Below are 17,475 nucleotides of genomic sequence, written 5' to 3'. Positions count from 1 at the left end.
CCGTGAGACCAGCACGATCGCCCCGCGATCTGATTGAGTCCTCGGTTCCGTCATCCCTGCGGGGAAACCGTCCCGATCGATCGCAGCACTGCCGCGCGCCAGACTCACTGCCCTGCGTGCGGTCTTTCCCATCCGTTTGGATCCTCAGGACCCTGGAGCGAGTTGAAGTGGTTACCACCCTCACTTCACGGCTGTGATAACCGACATCAGAGAGGTTGAGAAACTTGTCCAGTGGGACGCAGACTGTAGGCAGCCGACCTGTGGGCCTCACCCTGACCCAAGACACCGCCTGCCTCTGGACGTGGACCTTGGAGCAGGGAAGGACTGCTGGGCACGCGCGCGCGCGTACACGCACGCACACGCGCACACACACACACACACACACACACACACGGACCGGCACGAGAGAGGCCGGTAACACGATGGTGACATCTGATCTGCGGTCACGGCCCTGCCCGACCCCGCCTTAGCTCTTGGCTCTGTGACTGTCTCCCGCCCTGAGTTTACCCTCTGTCCCGTGGGGGTGGGGGCGGGGATGATCTCTCCGTCACGCGTTCCCCCGGAAGCGCGGGGTTGCGCGGGACCCTAAGCAAGTTACCTTCGTGACTAGTTAGCCTCTGAGGCCCTGTGTGGAAATGCCCGGCGGGAGTCCGCTGCTTGAGTAGCAAACAGCGTTTTTGCCAGTCACTTCTCTGGAAGCTTCGTCTCCTCGCCGAAGACCACGTCCTGATAGAACCTAAGCTAACAGCGGGGTCTGTTTTGAGCACTTTTCCCTCCCCACTCCCACCAGCCCCACTATGATACGGTACGGTACGGGAGTAGGTCCTGGTCTGTACCCTGCCTCCCTTCCCACACCCTGCCCCGCCGCCTCGATACCCCAGCTCCGGACGACTGGGAAGATCCCACCTGGACCCCTCTTTCCACCTCTCTGGCGGCCCGTGCACTTAGCCCCGTGCCCAGCACCTAAATATTTGTTGAATGGATGAGCGAATGGATATGGATTCAACGAGGTGATCTATCGACCAAGCAAGCTCACCCAGCCAGTGGCCCAACGGTCATCCTGATGGCTCTTGGGGCCTCTCCAACACAAGACCTCTCTGCTTGGTTCCACGTTCTTCAGTTACTAGCCACTTTATGGTTTCCCAGCTGTTTTGACCCTCAAGACACTCCCATTCCTGGCAAAGGACCGTCTCCCGAGGAACCGAGTGCACTGATCGGCCTCTTGGGAGTTAACTGACTGCAGGGTAGCTGGAGTCAGTACCCCTGCCCCGCCGTGCCCCCCGTGGCCCGCACAAACCGACACACACGGGCGGTGGCGCCTGAACAGCTAAGGCCGGCACCAGCCTCACCCAAGAGCCATGTACCTCCACCCAGCTGTTGCACCCTCCTGGTCCCTGGCGCTGTCGCCCCGAAAGCGTCTCCAGCCACGGGTCAGGGACGGGGATGGGGACTCTAAGAGCACCCTGAGAGTTCTCAAGCAGCGTCTGTGTCTGCAGCCCGGCAAACCCAGTAGCTCTTCAGACTCTCGGATTTTTACCAAGCGCTCAGGTTGTAAACTCTCTCTCAGTACCGTTCTAGATGCGCATTTCTCTCTTTACGGTACCTCTTTGTTCATCTTTGCACCTCTGTATGTGAAAACCCACATTTGTCATCTTTCCCCCGAAGTGCGTGACTTTGCCCACGTTTCATCAAGTCGTTTTTTCTTTTTCCTTTTTGTCTTTTTTTTTTTTTTCAACGTTTATTTATTTCTGGGACAGAGAGAGACAGAGCATGAACGGGGGAGGGGCAGAGAGAGACGGGGAGACACAGAATCGGAAACAGGCTCCAGGCTCTGAGCCATCAGCCCAGAGCCCGACGCGGGGCTCGAACTCACGGACCGCGAGACCGTGACCTGGCCGAAGTCGGGCGCTCAACCGACTGCGCCACCCAGGCGCCCCTCCTTTTTGTCTTTCATGTTGATTATTATCATTATTTTTCATTTTGGAGAGAGACCGACCAGACAGAGACAGAGAGACAGCACGAGCGGGGGAGGGGCAGAGAGAGAGGGAGACAGGGCATTGGAAGCAGGCTCCAGGCGCCGAGCTGTCAGCACAGTGCCGGACGCGAACTCGGAACAAGCCTCGAGATCATGACCTGAGCTGAAGTTGGTGCTTAACCCACTGAGCCACGCAGGTGCCCCTCTTTTTTTTTTTTTTTTTTTTTTTTCTGATCCCATTCTGGCATCTCCTATATAATTTGGAGAAAAAAACCCTGCCTGTGGTTTTGACTGGCAAATATTTATTCCCCTTTCCGTTTTTGTTGTTGTTGTTTTGTTTCTGGATTGTTGTTGTTGTTGTTGTTGTTGTTTTTTAAAGTAGACTCCATGCCCAACGTGGGGCTTGAACGTGAGGCCCTGAGATTGCGAGCGGCATGCTCTACACACCGAGCCCGCCAGGCGCCCCCTTTTAAAAATATTGTACAGACATGAGGGGTGCCTGGATGGCTCAGTCGGTTAACCATCCGACTTCTGCTCTGGTCATGAACCCATGATCTCAAGGTCCCTGAGTTGGAACCCCGCCTGAGGCTCTGCGCTGACATCTCGGAGCCTGGAACCTGCTTCAGATTCTGTGTCTCCCCGGGGCGCCTGGGTGGCTCAGTCGGTTAAGCCTCCGCCTTCGGCTCAGGTCATGATCTCACACCTTGTGAGTGCCAGCCCCGCATCAGGCTCTGTGCTGACAGCTCTGAGCTCAGAGCCTGGAGCCTGCTTCGGTTTCTGTGTCTCCCTCTCTCTCTCTCTCTCAGCCCTTCCCCCGCTCACTCTCTCGCTCTCTCTCTCTCTCTCTCTCAAAAAATAAACATTAAAAAATTAAAAAAAAAAAAAAAAGGATTCTGCGTCTCCCCCTCTCTCTGCCCCGCCCCCGCTCACTCTCTGTCTCTCTCAAAAATAAACATTAAAACATTTTTTTTTAACTGTACAGACATGAACGTTACATAGTCACATTGACCAATGTTTTGTAAAAGTTGGACTACCGGAGTCTGAGTCCTAGGCGGCACTGGGTCCTCTGGAAAGAAGCTGCTGGGACTGAGTGAGGCGTGCAGGAGGTTGACTGGGGGTGCGGGGGGTGGAGGGTTAATAAGACAGAGGGAGGAGGCAGGTGTGGGCAAGGAGGGCCTCAGAGCTCTGAGCAACCGGACAAAGGCTTGGCCAGTCAACGGGAGGCCTCTGGAAACAAAGATAGCCGGCTAGAGGAGCCCCGCATGTGAAAACCCAGTAGAAATGGCCAGTAGATATGGTCGGGCCCCAGTACCCCATGGAGCCCTGTACCACCCCCACCCCACCCCACCCCACCCCCACCCCCGCCCCCGCTCCCCCACTGAGGGCCCCGAGAGAAGCAGTGCCGGCGCCGTGTGCGACCTCCGCGGCCGCCACGGTAGCCCCCGCTGTTCACGTGCCGTCGTGCCAGGTCCGGGGTGGCCAAGAAAGGGCCGGCGGGGCGATTCCCTCTGTTGGCTGTCCAGTGGCTCGTATTCCTGCTCGGGCTCGACCCTGATACCCTACTGTTCATCTCAGGACTGATGGACAGTCCGGGGCCCTGGTCTCTGACGGTCCCATGGTAAGCATCCGTCTCTACAAAGGCCCAGCAGCATGCCAGGAGCTGCTTTTCAGAAGGCGGAGAGGTCTCTGGCGTTCGGGGCCTGGAGGAGGCCTGGCTCCAGTACCCGAAGGGAGGGGAGCCCCACCCCCCCCCCCGCCCCCACCATGTGACCCTTCGCCCCCGTGGTGGTTTTGCCATAAACTCCACACAGCATCTCTTCCTTCACAGACCCGCCCGCGGCCGCCAACACGGTGGGGTCCGCCGGAGGCTGTGGCCCCAACAGCAGGGCTGCCCCTCTGCACCTCGCAGGCCTTCAGAGCCCTTCTCTCTCTGCTCCGCACCCGCCTCCCAAGGTGAGGGTCTCCGACGTCCCGCGGTGCGTGAGCCCAAGCAGGGTGTCTACGTGTGGAATGGGTTGCTTCCAGAACCCGCAGAGGCCCACCGGGCCCTGGGTTTCCTTCTTTTTCAGTAGGCGGTGGCGGCGGCGGCGGGTGTATAAAGAGGAAGCAGTTTTTCGGGACTTTGGAGGGGATGTCCCCCAATGGGAGTCCTTAAACGCTGTGCTGCCCTGTTTCTTTCACTGTAGGGTTTCCCTCCCTCTCTGACTGCGGGGCACCGGAGTGCCTGTATCTCTTGATGGCCTCCGGTGCGCCAGCCGCCCAGCTCATCCTGTCCCGTCGGTGTGATGCCACAGAGGGGATAGATTCGATACTGGGGTCTCTGGGATGAGCGGGTGGCCCGGCCCCCTTGGCCCCTCGGAGACTCGGGGGCACAGAAGGGGTGACGTTGCCCCAGGGTGGGGGGCAGATGTCAGCCTATAACTAAGTAACTGTGCTTTTCTCCCCACCCCCCACCCCCGCAACCCGCCGGCCGACTGTCTATCCTTTGCCCATCTTCTGTTGCCTGTTCAACTGTAGGGTATCCATTCCCAGCAACTCAGAAACGGACGCCTGGCATCAGTTAGCCCAGGGTGTGCTTTGCTGGCAACGGGGTGTGCCCAACCCATGAGAAGAAATCCTCTGCGGGGGTTTTAGAAATTTCAGTTCAGGAGACGATCCCGGGTCCCACCACGATTGGTTGCTCCGCTTTCTGCTTTCTCTGTCGGGGACTGTAAGGTTGCTCGGGGTAGGGAGGCCCGTCTGCCTCTTTCATACCTGGGCATCTGTCTCTCGGTCTTAGCACATAGCAGTCATTCAAGACATGTTTCCTGAACGCATAAACCCCAATTTGTAACGCTCACTCGTTGGTTCCCCCTGCCTTCTATCAGCACCCCAGGAGCCTAACTTAATACTCCAACCATCCGGTCCCAAACGTGCTCAAACGTGCTAGCACTTGGGGAGAAGGAAAAGGAATGAGTGGGAAAGGGGAGGTCCGGAGTCTCAGGAGTCTCAGGAGGCATGGAGAGATGACATCTGGCTATTTCTGTCGGGACCTGAGGGGACCCATAAAAGGGCACATAACGACACAGGGCAACAGACTAGGAACACGAGAAGAAATTACGTGGTCGGTGTTCTAGATTGGGGTGTCTCTTCTTTCTTTCCTTCTTTCTGTGGCAGCCCATGAGAGGAAAAGAAGTCTCTTTTTAAGTAGAGAGTGTCACATATTTTTCCTCATGTAGGACACAGTTTTGTAGAAGGAGGTGTATGGATTGGGTGGAGGGATACTGTTGTTAGCTAGATTCATTTTTGTTTATTGTTATTATTTACTTTAAAACATTTTACGTTTATTTATTTCGAGAGAGCGCGACCGAGCAGGGGAGGGGGAGAGCGAGAGAATCCCAAGCAAGGTCCACCCTGTCAGAGCAGGGCCTCACGTGGGGCTCAAACTCACCAACCGTGGTGAGATCATGACCTGAGCCGAAACCAAACGTCGGACGCCTAACCCACGGAGCCATCCAGGCACCCCTAGATTCCCCCCCCCCTTTTTTTTTTATAATCATGGGTCCCCCTCAGCGCTAGCAGAGATTTTAATCCAGATCTGCCCTAAAACAACATAGGAGTATAAAAAAGACCCGATGATTACAGGTGGACAGAAACTGCAGGGAAACCCTGGAAATGTCCGCCAACACAAAGGTTTTTTTTTTTTTTTTTCATCAAGAGTGTACATTGTGGGGGCGCCTGGGCGGCTCAGTCGGTGAAGTGCCTGACTAGGGCTCAGGTCACGATCATCTATCTCATGGTTCCTGAGTTCCGGCCCCGCATCAGGCTTTCCGCTGTGAGCACAGAGCCTGTTTTGGATCCTCTGTTCCCCTCTTCTCTCTCTGCCCCTCCCCTGCTTGTGCTCTCTGCCTCTCTCCAAACAGACACAGTTTAAAAACCTTAAAAAAAAAAAAAAAAAAAAAAAGTGTACATCGTGGGTGCTCCACAAATGTATTTCCCGTGAATGGAAAACCTGGGAGAGACAAGTGAGTGAGCAGGAACTCTCCGTTTCCACTGTGGGCACGAGCCACAGCCACTTGTAAATGTAAGGCCTTTCTCTAGTTGTGGCAGCGGACTGTCAAGAAGCCTGAAGGGGAAGCATCTCCCTGACAAGACAGAAAGTGGGTACTTTATACCAGGCGTTGGCCGACTACAGCCGGTACCCCTATTTGGCCCGGTCCGCTCTTGTAAGGTGCACGTTAACAACGGATCGTACATTTTTAAAGGGTTGTAACAGAAAGAATATGTCACAGAGACCTTTGGGGGCCCGTGGAGCCTCAACTTTCTACGATGTGGTTGGCCCTTTAGAGACAAAGCATGCCCCCCCGCCGCCCCCGTCTCATACCACCAACGGTGAGGTTAAGAAAACATTTCACTTTTGTGCAGAAGGCAAAAGGGAGCACGGTTGAGAAGGTATGTCACTTTGTAGGTATGGACCTCCTACGATGATAACCTTCCGCTTAAAAAATGACCACCGACTTGGGGCGCCTGGGTGGCTCAGTCTGGTTGGGCCTCCGACTTCGGCTCTCAGATCATCATCTCGCAGTTCGTGGGTTCCGGCCGTGTCGGGGCGGGGGTGGGGTGGGGGGGTCTCTCTCTCTCTGCCCCTCTTCCGCTCACACTCTGTCTCTTTGAAAAACAAGTAAGCACTAAAATGAAGACAAAACAAACAAACCACCTGCTTACAGTATTCAGTCATTTACATGCCATAGACCCCACTCAGGAGCACGACCAGGAGACGGAAGTAGTAAGAGAGGTGACCGTGTGTCGGGCTTAGTCGGACTCCACGCCCGTCCAACCTGGGAGCAAGGATTTGGAAACTTAAGTCCCCACAGCAAGTGTCGTTGCGACCTGACTGCTAGTTGCTACTGCCCAAAAGCTGCACCTAAGAACAACGGTTTCAGAAAAAACAAGACTCCGCGCTATCTTACAGGCGCTCTCAGAAGAGGAGAAACCACAAACGCCAGGCGATGCACCCCGCAACGTTCACAACCGCACGCTGATCTTGAACACCAAAAGTACTATCCCCCCCCAGAGGGAGGAAGACACCGTTCCTGGAAGTACTGCAATACCAGGTCGATGGGTGGAGTGGACGGAGCAAGCTCCTATTCCATCTCCCAGCTCCAAAAATCCATTTAATATATTGTCCTCGGATAGAGGACGTATCAGATATTAAACTGATAAGAACAGATACTACACTTGATCTTAGCCAAAAGGCCGAGAAGCGATACCGGCTGTGCCCGCCTCCCCGCCACCGCCCTGCCGCCATCCACATTGCACTCACGGTGAGCCAGGTCACCCTCCTTCCAGGTCTCACTTCCCTCGCTTCTCGGACTTTGGTATGGGAGCCACACTAGGCAGCAGGCTCTTGTGCAGGTTTTTAAATCTCTGCCTTTTAAAAGAGAAATTGTGTTCTCTGTCGTTGCTTCGTCGCGCTCACCCAGAGGCCATTTCTCATTTGAATGCCCCGCCCCTTCCGCGCGGCGAGGTGTAACCGCGCCCACCACTTCCCAGTTCTCTTGAAGGGCTTTGGGGGCTGGAGCAGAACCTAGGTTGAGGCCAAGCTCTCAGTTGGTTTAAAGCTTTTGCCTGCGTAAAGGCAGGACCAAGGGGGAGGTGGGGATGGGGGTCTGGGAACTGGCGAGTGTGTGGAAGGGGGCTGGAGCAGAGTGGTCCGAGGTTGAAGAACGTCGTCCCGTCCAGTCATCACTGTAGGACCCTACGGGGCTTGCTGTCTCCAGGGTGCTGGGAACCGAGAAGCGCCCGGCTGAGGTCTCCTGGAAAGGGCTCCAGAGAGAAGTGGGGACCCGAGACTGGGCCCTAACAGGGCTGCTACCCTGCCTTGGTCAGCAGGGCTCTTGGGCAAACTACGTGATCCGACCCCAGTCGAGCCTCAGTGTCCCGGGTCGAGAGGGGGAAACCTTCGTGCCTTCCTGAATGGGGTCGAGGGAGCACGAAACGTAGCTAATGAGGTGACCTCAATTTAAGCCGTCTAGAATATGGGTCCTGGGTCCCACGAGGTACCAGTGAAGGGGCCATCGATTGTGACACTGAAACAACGGAGCGGCAGCACACAATACAATAGGACACATTGGTTGTTTGGGTCCGACTTGTGCCCAGTGCTTTCTTTTCGGGTCAAACTTGCAAAGTTTACCTACAGATGGAACAGTTGAGACAGAGAGGTTAAGCCATTTGTCCAAGACCACACAGCTTAGTTGGTGAAGAGGCTGGGTAAGGTCTAGGAAGCCAAGAGCTCAGGGCCTGAAAAGAGCACGGGGCGGGGGGGTGGGGGGGTGGGGGGGGTGGGGGGGAAAGCAAGCAAGCAAGCAAGCAAGCAAGCAAGCAAGCAAGCAAGAGAAAAGTTATTCTTGTGTGTCCAGCCCAGGAGGAGACTAAGCGTTGCTGAGCCTGACACACAGGTAGGTGTGCGGGGGCGGACAGGACGGAAGCCGTCTAAACCCAGTCTGCCTAGTGTGACCTAGCCTGGACCTTGTCCTCCTCGCTTCACCCTCCGCCTTCAAGAAACCATTTGCCCATTGTCCTGTAAACTAAGAGATGATGAGATGAGAAATCATTAGACAGAATTATTAGGAATAACGACACGTGGGGTGCCTGGGTGGCTCAGTCGGTTAAGCGCCCCACTTTGGCTTTGGTCCTGATCTTCAAGGTCGGTGAGTTGGATGGAGCCCCTCATCCGGCTCTGTGCCAACAGCACGGAACCTGCTTCGGATCCTCGGTCTCCCTCTCTCTCCGCCCGCCCCCCCCCCCCATCGAACGTGCGCTCATGCGCGCCCTCGCCCTCTCTCTCTCTCAATAAACAAAGAAACAAACATTTTTTTAAAAAGAGGGAATAACAAGACATGTTTGGTACGTAGTATATCTGTGAGAACCAAGCACAGGGAAACACCTCAGGCCATTCACTTCTCTGTAGCTCCTCATCTGGAAAGCGAGAGTACTAACAGCAGGCATATAATCGTAATCTTCCCTCCTCCACTCAGGGCCCCTGTTCTCCCTTACCTGTTTTTTGTTTGTTTGTTTGTTGTTTGTTTTTGTTCTTTATTCCATAGTCCACAGTTATATTTCCAGTGCTTAGGACAGTACCTGGCATATACTGGACACTTCGTATATTTGGTCGAATAAATGAATGAATAATTATATAATGTGATCTCTACATATGGAAGGTGATCAGCAGACCTCCTGGCTTGTGGTAATTATGACCCTCACTGCGTTCTACCAACTTCCTGCTCGCTTCCACGTTTATCTGGTCATCTTGTGCGTGCGTGCGTGCTCGCTTATTTATTTATTTATTTATTTATTTATTTATTTATTTATTTATTTATTTATTTACAGTAGGCTCCATGCCCAACATGGGGTCTGAACTCACGACCCTGAGATCATCGACAGTCCCATGCTCTTCTGATGGAGCCAGCCAGGCGCCCCACCGGGCTCCCTCCCGGAACCTCACGGGCATCTTGATCTGTGCAGTGAGGTGCCTGGGATGGCAGACATGCATGTTCTGTCATCGCAAAGGAGTATTTCCCATTGCAAATTAATGGTTTCTCATTCCAGTTCACGCACCGGCTTCTTGTGAGTTTGGTCAAGTTACTGAGTGTCTCTATTCTTTGCCCGTCGTCCTTTAAATGGTTCATCATTTTGCATTTCCACCTCGAGCACAGAGCACACTTCTTCGTATCCGTCCTAGTACAGGAATTGGGAGTATAAGTCTGACGTTACTTTTTCTGGATGGCTACCCAGCCGTCCCGGCATCCTATACGGAATAATAGTCCACGGACCGTCAGGTTCAGACGCCACCCTGATCATGTAAAAAAAAAAAAAAAAAAAAGTCCTCATACGTATTTAGATATATTTCCGGATTTTTCTTCTCTCTCTCTCGTTTTAAAAAGATTTTAGTTTTAAGTAATCGCTACACCCAACGTGGGGCTCGAACTCACAACAACTCCAAGATCAGGAATCACATGCTCTACCCACTGGCCCGCCAGGCACCCCTGGATTTTTCTATTAAAAATTCTTCTGATAACCTGTTTTTAACATTTTTGATGCAGGCGCGCCCGGACGGCTCAGCTGGTTAAGCAACCATCGGCTCCTGATTTCGGCTCAGGTCACCATCTCACAGTTTGTGAGTTCGAGCCCCTCAATGGGCAGTGCGGAGACTACTTGGGATTCTCTCTCCCTCTCTCTCCCTCTCTCTCTCTCTCTCACACACACACACACACACACACACACACACACACACAAATAAGTAAATAAACTTAAAAAAAAATACAAAAGACCCGAGGTGGGACATTTTACCGCAGTCTCGCTGCTCAAAGCGAGGTCTCCAGATCAGCAGCATTAGGGTCCCGTGAGCATGCTGGAAACGCAGGACCACGGGTTTCTTAACAAGACTCTCCTGGCGTGTGTGTTTGTGTGCGTGCGTGTGCGTGTGCGTACGGGACCGTTTGAGACGGCATCAAGTGCTCGGCGACGGCACTTGATGACTGAGGGAGAGAGACCGGCAGAAGCAGCAGATATATTCCTCAGGATCTCCACTCTCACTACCGATACATGCAAACCAATTCCTCTCTCCACCCTTCTCTCACCCTGACCTTCTGAGTCCCTGAGGAGAGTCTGCAAACGGTTTCTAGAACCTTCTGGTGCCGAGACAGAGAAAAGGAGCCCATGACACACGAGCGAGCTTTTTGGTGTTTCTTTTGCAATTGTAAGTGACCGGAAGGCTCCAGGAACTGCAGATGGGATAATAAAAAAGCACAGAAGATACTGAAGGTCATTAATTAGATTCACTTGCATGTTCCTTGAGAGACAGGAGCCAAGAGGTGTGGGACTGTTCACGCTGCGTTTCTTTGACGGGGCCGGGCGGTGTTACCCCAAGCCAGCCTGAAAACCCTGGATAGTTACACGTGATCAAGGCAGTGGCAAGGGCCAGCAGAGTATCTGCCCCCCCCCCCCCAACCTCCCGCCCCGACTGCGTTCGGGATCCCGGGGCTAGAAAGAATATCAGGGTTTGTGTGCTGGACAGCAAGTGTCATGCCCAGCTAGACTGGATCCATAAAACTAGTTAGACTCCCCCAAGAACCGGGCTTCAAAACTTGCCTGCCATCCTTGGGCACCCACCTTGGGCACCCACCGTGGGCCGGGTCGGCAAATCCCCACATTGTCCTTTTGGTCTTCCAACAATCCCAAAGAGAAGGTGTTACTTATCGTATTTTACATCCAAAGAGATCCAGGCTGCCGAGGCCCCACCTCCCAACATCCTCAGCTGTCTTGCTCTGTTTCCTCCCACAGAATTAAGGGGACCCTTCCTCTTGGCTGGTTGGTTTTGCGTCTTTGCGACTGACGGGTCCTCTCGTTCCCATCCACTTTCTGAGGAAAGTGGATCAATCAGCGTTCACGATCCCCACTTAACAGATGAGAAAAGCACACTTTCAGAAAGAGATTTCAAGCTAACCGGACTTGGGAGACAGACTCAGATGTGTGGGGGGCGGATTCAAGGAGCTGGACACCTGGCTGCTGAGGGCAGAACGTTGGGTGCCTGGCCAGGGGTTTAAGATCCAAAGTGGGTTGCCAGGCAGCCGGCTCCTTTACCTGCACTGCACCGCCTCTAGGGCTGAGTCATCATCTCAGCCGATGAACCGATTTTCTTTTTCTCTTTGGGGGCAGCAGGGGGAAGCAGGGAGCCGCTAAGGGACGGACCCCCCCCCCCACACACACCCCTCCACCCCGCCGCCCCCTGTGCGTCAGGACCTCCCAGCACCTTGGGAGTCATCCATCCTGTGCTTAACTTAGGTGTCAAGAAAACCAAGGTCCTGAGACCGGAAGGTTCAAGGCCATCCAGGTGTCAGACACAAGAGGGTGTGTAAGCCCAGGCTTCCTGTTGAGACCCCCTCAGAGGGTAACACTCCATGATGGAGACCGATTTCATCCATCCCTTGTACTTTGACAAGTACAATTTCTTTCTTTCTTTCTTTCTTTCTTTCTTTCTTTCTTTCTTTCTTTCTTTCTCTCTCTCAAGTTTATTTATTTTGAGAGGGAGGGAGGGAGGGAGAGAGAGAGAGAGAGAGAGAGAGAGAGAAAGTGTGGGGGGGGGGAAGCGGGGGGGGGGGGAGAGAATCCCAAGCAGACTCCGTGCTGTCAGCACAGAGCCCCACGCCAGGGCTCGATCCCACAAACCGTGAGATACTGACCTGAGCTGCACTCAAGAGCCCGGCACTTAAACAACTGAACCACCCAGGCGCCCCTGCAAGTCCAAGGTTTTGATAAGTCTAAGATCACAAAACAGAACTGGGTAAAAATTTCCACAACTAATGGAAAAACTGGACTCAAGTAGAATAAATATTAATTACATGAGACTGAATGAGTTGAGGAGGAGGATCATTGTTATGACTTCATTGCTTGTTCTTTAATGTTTTGTGTTTCCAGATTTTTTTTGAAACCTTTTTTATCTTTTCTCTTAAGCTATCGACAATTTGGCAAATTATACCTTTGTAAACAAAGATGAAACATTTACTTTTTCTCCCTACATGATCCCTCCAGAATTCGGAAAGTTTTCAGCATTCTTCTTTCTTTTCTTTTCTAATTTTTAAAATATTTACTTATTTGTTTGAGAGAGAGAGAGAGAGAGAGAGAGAGAGAGAACGTGAGTCGGGGAGGGGCAGAGAAAGAGGAGAATGAGAAACCCAGGCAGGCTCCACGCTGTCAGCCCAGAGCCCGAGGTGGGGCTCAAACTCACCAATCGAGGGTTCATGACCTAGCCGAGACCACGAGTTGGATGCTTAACTGACTGAGCCACCCAGGCCCCCCTAGATTCATTCAGTTGTTCTAATCATGAGTCCTCTTGAGCGCTGGCAGAGATTTTAATCCCGATCTGCCCTCAAACATAAAAAGTCCTGGTGATGACAGGTGGAGGGAAACTGCAGGAACCACGCGTTTAAGGAAGAAACCCTGGAAACGTCCGCCAACACAAAGGCATTTAAGGAAGAGTGTACAGTGTGCGTGCTCAACAAATGTACTTAATTAACATGGATGGAAAACCCGGGAGACACAAGTGAGCAGGAACTCTCCGTTTCCACTTTGGTCACGAGCCACAGCCACTTGTAAATGTAAGGCCTTTCCCTAGTTGTGGCAGCGGACTGTCAAGAAGCCTGAAGGGAGGCGTCTCCATGACAAGACAAAAAGGTGTTTTATATCAGGGGTTGGCAGACTACAGCCCGCACCCACATTTGGCCCGGTCCACTCTTGGAAGGTGTGCGTCAACAACGGACACTTTTAAGGGGTTGTAAAAGAAAGAGATGTCACAGACCTTCCGGGGCCGTGAAGCCTCGGCTTTTCACTACGTGGCGACGTCCGTCTCGTACCACGAACGATGATGAGGTTAGGAAAACGTCTTACCGGGGCAGAAGGTAAAAAGAAGCGCGGTTCAGGAGATACGCCACGCGGGGGTATGGGCTTCCCGCGATGGATCTCGTAGCAGCCCTCCATCGAAGAAAGAACTACCGTTTAAAGACGTCAACTGTTAAGTGTCCACACGCCCCACACAGAAACACGAAAAACAAAGCGTAGCAGAGATAGGTCCACGCGGAAGACTTGTCACGGGAGTGAGCACGCCTCTCCCATTCTGCGTGGAACCAAGAACCAACGACCAAGAATCCATGCGCGTTTTCTCCCAAGCTACTTCCCAGCAGTAGCAGGAAAGTTCCCGCAGAGCGTAAAACATCCCAGCCTGCAGAAAGAAAACTCAAAGCCTTACGGGAAAGAACACAACGCAAGCAAGTACTTACACGAGTAACACGAAAAGGACACGAAAACTGATTTTAGGCACCACACATGTTGTCCCCCGAGCGGGGGTGCACCGTTCCTGGAAGTACTGCAATACCAGGTCGATGCGTGGAGTGGACGGAGCAAGCTCCTATTCCATCTCCCAGCTCCAAAAATCCATTTAATATATTGTCCTCGGATAGAGGACGTATCAGATATTAAACTGATAAGAACAGATACTACACTTGATCTTAGCCAAAAGGCCGAGAAGCGATACCGGCCGTGCCCGCCTCCCCGCCACCGCCCTGCCGCCATCCACATTGCACTCACGGTGAGCCAGGTCACCCTCCTTCCAGGTCTCACTTCCCTCGCTTCTCGGACTTTGGTATGGGAGCCACACTAGGCAGTAGGCTCTTGTGCAGGTTTTTAAATCCTCTACCTTTTAAAAGAGAAACTGTGTTTCTGTCGACGCTTCGTCGCTCTCACCCAACGCCGTTCCTAATTTGAATTCCCCGCCTTTTCCCGCCCGCGGAGGCGTGGCTAAAGCAGGCCCCCTGGACCCCGGGATCGCTTCCGCGCGCCGAGAGTCGAAGCCGCGCCGGGCGGTCGGTCTCCGCTTTTGTACATAACGGAGACTAAAGACGGGACCAAAGAGGATCGGGGGTGCCGTCAAGAGGGGCCTGTGGAAGGGACCTCTTGGCGGAGGGTCTTCTTGAGGCAAGGCAAAGGCGCAGACCCTCTCCCTAGAAACTCCGAGACCTTACCGTATTAAATTGGTCGCACGCCGGCGCAAAGACGACCTTGGTATCTGTCGGTCGAGCAGCTCCTTCTGAGTCAGGGGAGCGGCAGGTCTGCGGGAGGGGCTTCCCGGAGCCGGTGGTAGCCTCCCTGCAAGGCGGAAGGCAGGTGGTAGAAAGTGGAGGGCAGGGAGGAGGCCTGCCACATCTCGGGAGGCGGGGCTGGGCCGCTGGAGGGATTCCCCCTCGCCCCCCTCCCTCCCAGCTCTAGCCCTTGCGTCTATTCCTGCTTCTTTCTGTGAATGAATCCTATCAATAGCTTTTTTAGTCCCTAGCTACTCGACGGTGCTCAGCACACATGTGGCACCAGAGAAATATTTGTTGAAAAAAAGAAATTTCGGGCGCCTGGGTGGCTCGGTGGGTTAAGGGTCCGACTCTTGACTTTGGCTCAGGTCGTGACCTCACGATTTGTGAGATGGCGCCCTGCATCGGGTTCTTCGCTGACAGCACAGAGCCTGCTTGGGATTCTCTCTCTCTCTCTCTCTCTCTCTCTCTCTCTCTCTCTCTCTCCCTCCCTCCCTCTCTCTCTCAAAATAAATAAATAAACTTAAATAAAAACTAAGAAAAAAAAGAAATTTGGTGAATGAATGAATGAAGTGCACATGAAACGATACATAATGGGCTTCGTTTGCACCTGACCTGACGACATAGGACTCTTTGCGCCTCCTACTCCCAGATCTGTGTTCAGATATGCGTGTATCAGACCATCCTTTTTTTTTTTTTTAATTTTTTTTAACGTTTATTTATTTTTGAGAGATAGAGAATGAACAGGGGACGGGCAGAGGGAGACGGGGAGACGGAGACACAGAATCTGAAGCAGGCTCCTGACTGTGAGAGTCAGCACAGAGCCCGAGGCGGGGCTTGAACCCGGGAACCGCGAGTTCAGGACCTGAGCCCAAGTTGGACACTCAAGCGACGGAGCCATCCGGGGGCCCCTGTATCAGACAGACCATCTTATACTCGCTCATTGGGTTTTGCTGAGAGGGGGGTTGCTATCGTCTGAACGCCCCAAGCAATTGTTCATCTCTCTTTGGCTTTCCTGTTCTGCCTGGTATTCTGGCCATCCGGGCAAGTGTCTCAGTCCCCGTCTGCAGCTGGATGCACCCCCCAGGGCAGGAGCGGGGTCTGTCCGGTCTCTGCTTCCAGCACCTGCCCAGGTGTGTCACATCACGTTACAGGAGACTAAGGACAAATCAGTTAACAATGAATATTGGTGCAATCCCTATCAGAATAACACCAGCAGTCTTCAATAGAGCTAGAAGAAACAATCCCAAAGTTTGTATGGAACCAGAAAAGACCCCAAATAGCCAATGCAATCTTGAAAAGGAAAACTGAAGCTGAGGCATCACACTCCCAGACTTCAAGATGTATTGCAAAGCTGTAATCATCTGGACAGTGTGGTACTCTTGCAAAAACAGACACTGAGATCAATGGCACGGAATAGAGAACCCAGAAATGGATCCACAAACATATGGCCAACTGATCTTTGACAAAGCAGGAAAGAGTATCCAATGGAATAAAGACAGTCTCTTCAGCAGACAGTGCTGGGAAAACTGGACAGCAACATGCAGAAAAAATGGACTTGGACCACTTTCTTATACCACACACAAAAATAAACTCGAAATGGATGAAACACCTTAATGTCAGATAGAAAACCATCAGAATCTTAGAGGAGAAAAACGCAAAAACCTCTTTGACTTCGGCTGTAGCACTTCTTATGCAACAGGTCTCCGGAGGCAAGGGAAACAAAAGCAAAATGAACTACTGGGACCTTCTGTACTGCAAAGGAAACAATCAGCAAAACTGAAAGCAACTGATTGAATGGGAGAAGATATGTCCAAATGACATATGAGATAAAGGGTTAGTCTCCAAAATCTATAAAGAACTTATCAAACTCCACACCCAAAAACAAATAATCCAGTGAAGATACGGGCAAAAGACATGAACAGACACTTCTCCAAAGAAGACATCCAGATGGCCAATCGACACGTGAAAAAATGCTCAGCAACATTCATCGTCAGGGAAATACAAATCAAAACCACCGTGAGTTACCACCTCACACCTGTCAGAATGGCTAACGTTAATAACTCAGACGACGATAGATGTCGGCGAGGATGTGGAGAAAGAGGATCTCTTTCGCACTGCTACTGGGAATGCAAACTGGTGCAGCCACTCTGGAAAACAGAATGGAGTTTCCTCAAAATATTAACGCTAGAAATACCCTATGACCCAACAGTTGCACTACTAGGTATTTACCCAAGGGATGCAGGTGTGTTGTTTCGAAGGGGCACATGCACCCCAATGTTTATAGCAACGCGATCGACAACAGCCACAGTATGGAAAGAGCCCAAATGTCCATCAATGGATGATGGATAAAGAAGATGTGGTATATATGTGTGTATATATATATATATATATATATGACATATATATGACATATATATATGATATATATGTATATGTATACATACATATATACATATATATGTATATATATGTCATATATATATATACAATAGAGTATTACTCGGCAATTAAAAAGAATGAAATCTTGTCATTTGCAAGTATGTGGATAGAACTAGAGGGTATTATGCTAAGCAAAATTAGTCTGTCAAGGAAAGACAAATATCGTATGACTTCACTCATATGAGGACTTTAAGATACAAGCCACATGAGCATAAGGGAAGGGAAGCAAAAATAATATAAAAACAGGGTGGGGGACAAAGCATAAGAGACTCATAAATATGGAGAACAAACAGAGGGTTACTGGAGGTGTTGTGGGGGGGGATGGGCTAAAGTGTAAGGGGCATTAAGGAATCTACTCGTGAAATCATTTTGCAGTATATGCTACTAACTTGGATGTAAGTTAAACAATGAATAAATGAAATTAAAATAAAATTAATTTAATTGAAA

At 51.9% G+C, this 17,475-nt stretch overlaps 1 long non-coding RNA gene and 2 other non-coding genes across 3 annotated transcripts; all 3 read right to left on the bottom strand.

Annotated features, from left to right (window-relative positions):
* Positions 1-7,031: 7,031 nt before the first annotated feature.
* On the bottom strand, positions 7,032-7,222 carry LOC122486269. Its single transcript, XR_006298117.1, has one exon. It is a non-coding gene; the product is annotated as a U2 spliceosomal RNA (small nuclear RNA).
* Positions 7,223-9,067: 1,845 nt separating this feature from the next.
* On the bottom strand, positions 9,068-12,004 carry LOC122485644. The gene is made up of 3 exons (XR_006297894.1): positions 10,600-12,004; positions 10,304-10,491; positions 9,068-9,806 (listed from the first exon to the last, which is right to left on the bottom strand). It is a non-coding gene; the product is annotated as an uncharacterized LOC122485644 (long non-coding RNA).
* Positions 12,005-13,849: 1,845 nt separating this feature from the next.
* Positions 13,850-14,040, bottom strand: LOC122486259. Its single transcript, XR_006298107.1, has one exon. It is a non-coding gene; the product is annotated as a U2 spliceosomal RNA (small nuclear RNA).
* Between the last annotated feature and the right edge of the window lie 3,435 nt (positions 14,041-17,475).

This window comes from Prionailurus bengalensis, chromosome E1, assembly GCF_016509475.1.
Source record: "Prionailurus bengalensis isolate Pbe53 chromosome E1, Fcat_Pben_1.1_paternal_pri, whole genome shotgun sequence".
NCBI classification, from domain to species: domain Eukaryota; kingdom Metazoa; phylum Chordata; class Mammalia; order Carnivora; family Felidae; genus Prionailurus; species Prionailurus bengalensis.
This window is presented reverse-complemented; position numbering and strand designations above follow the sequence as displayed.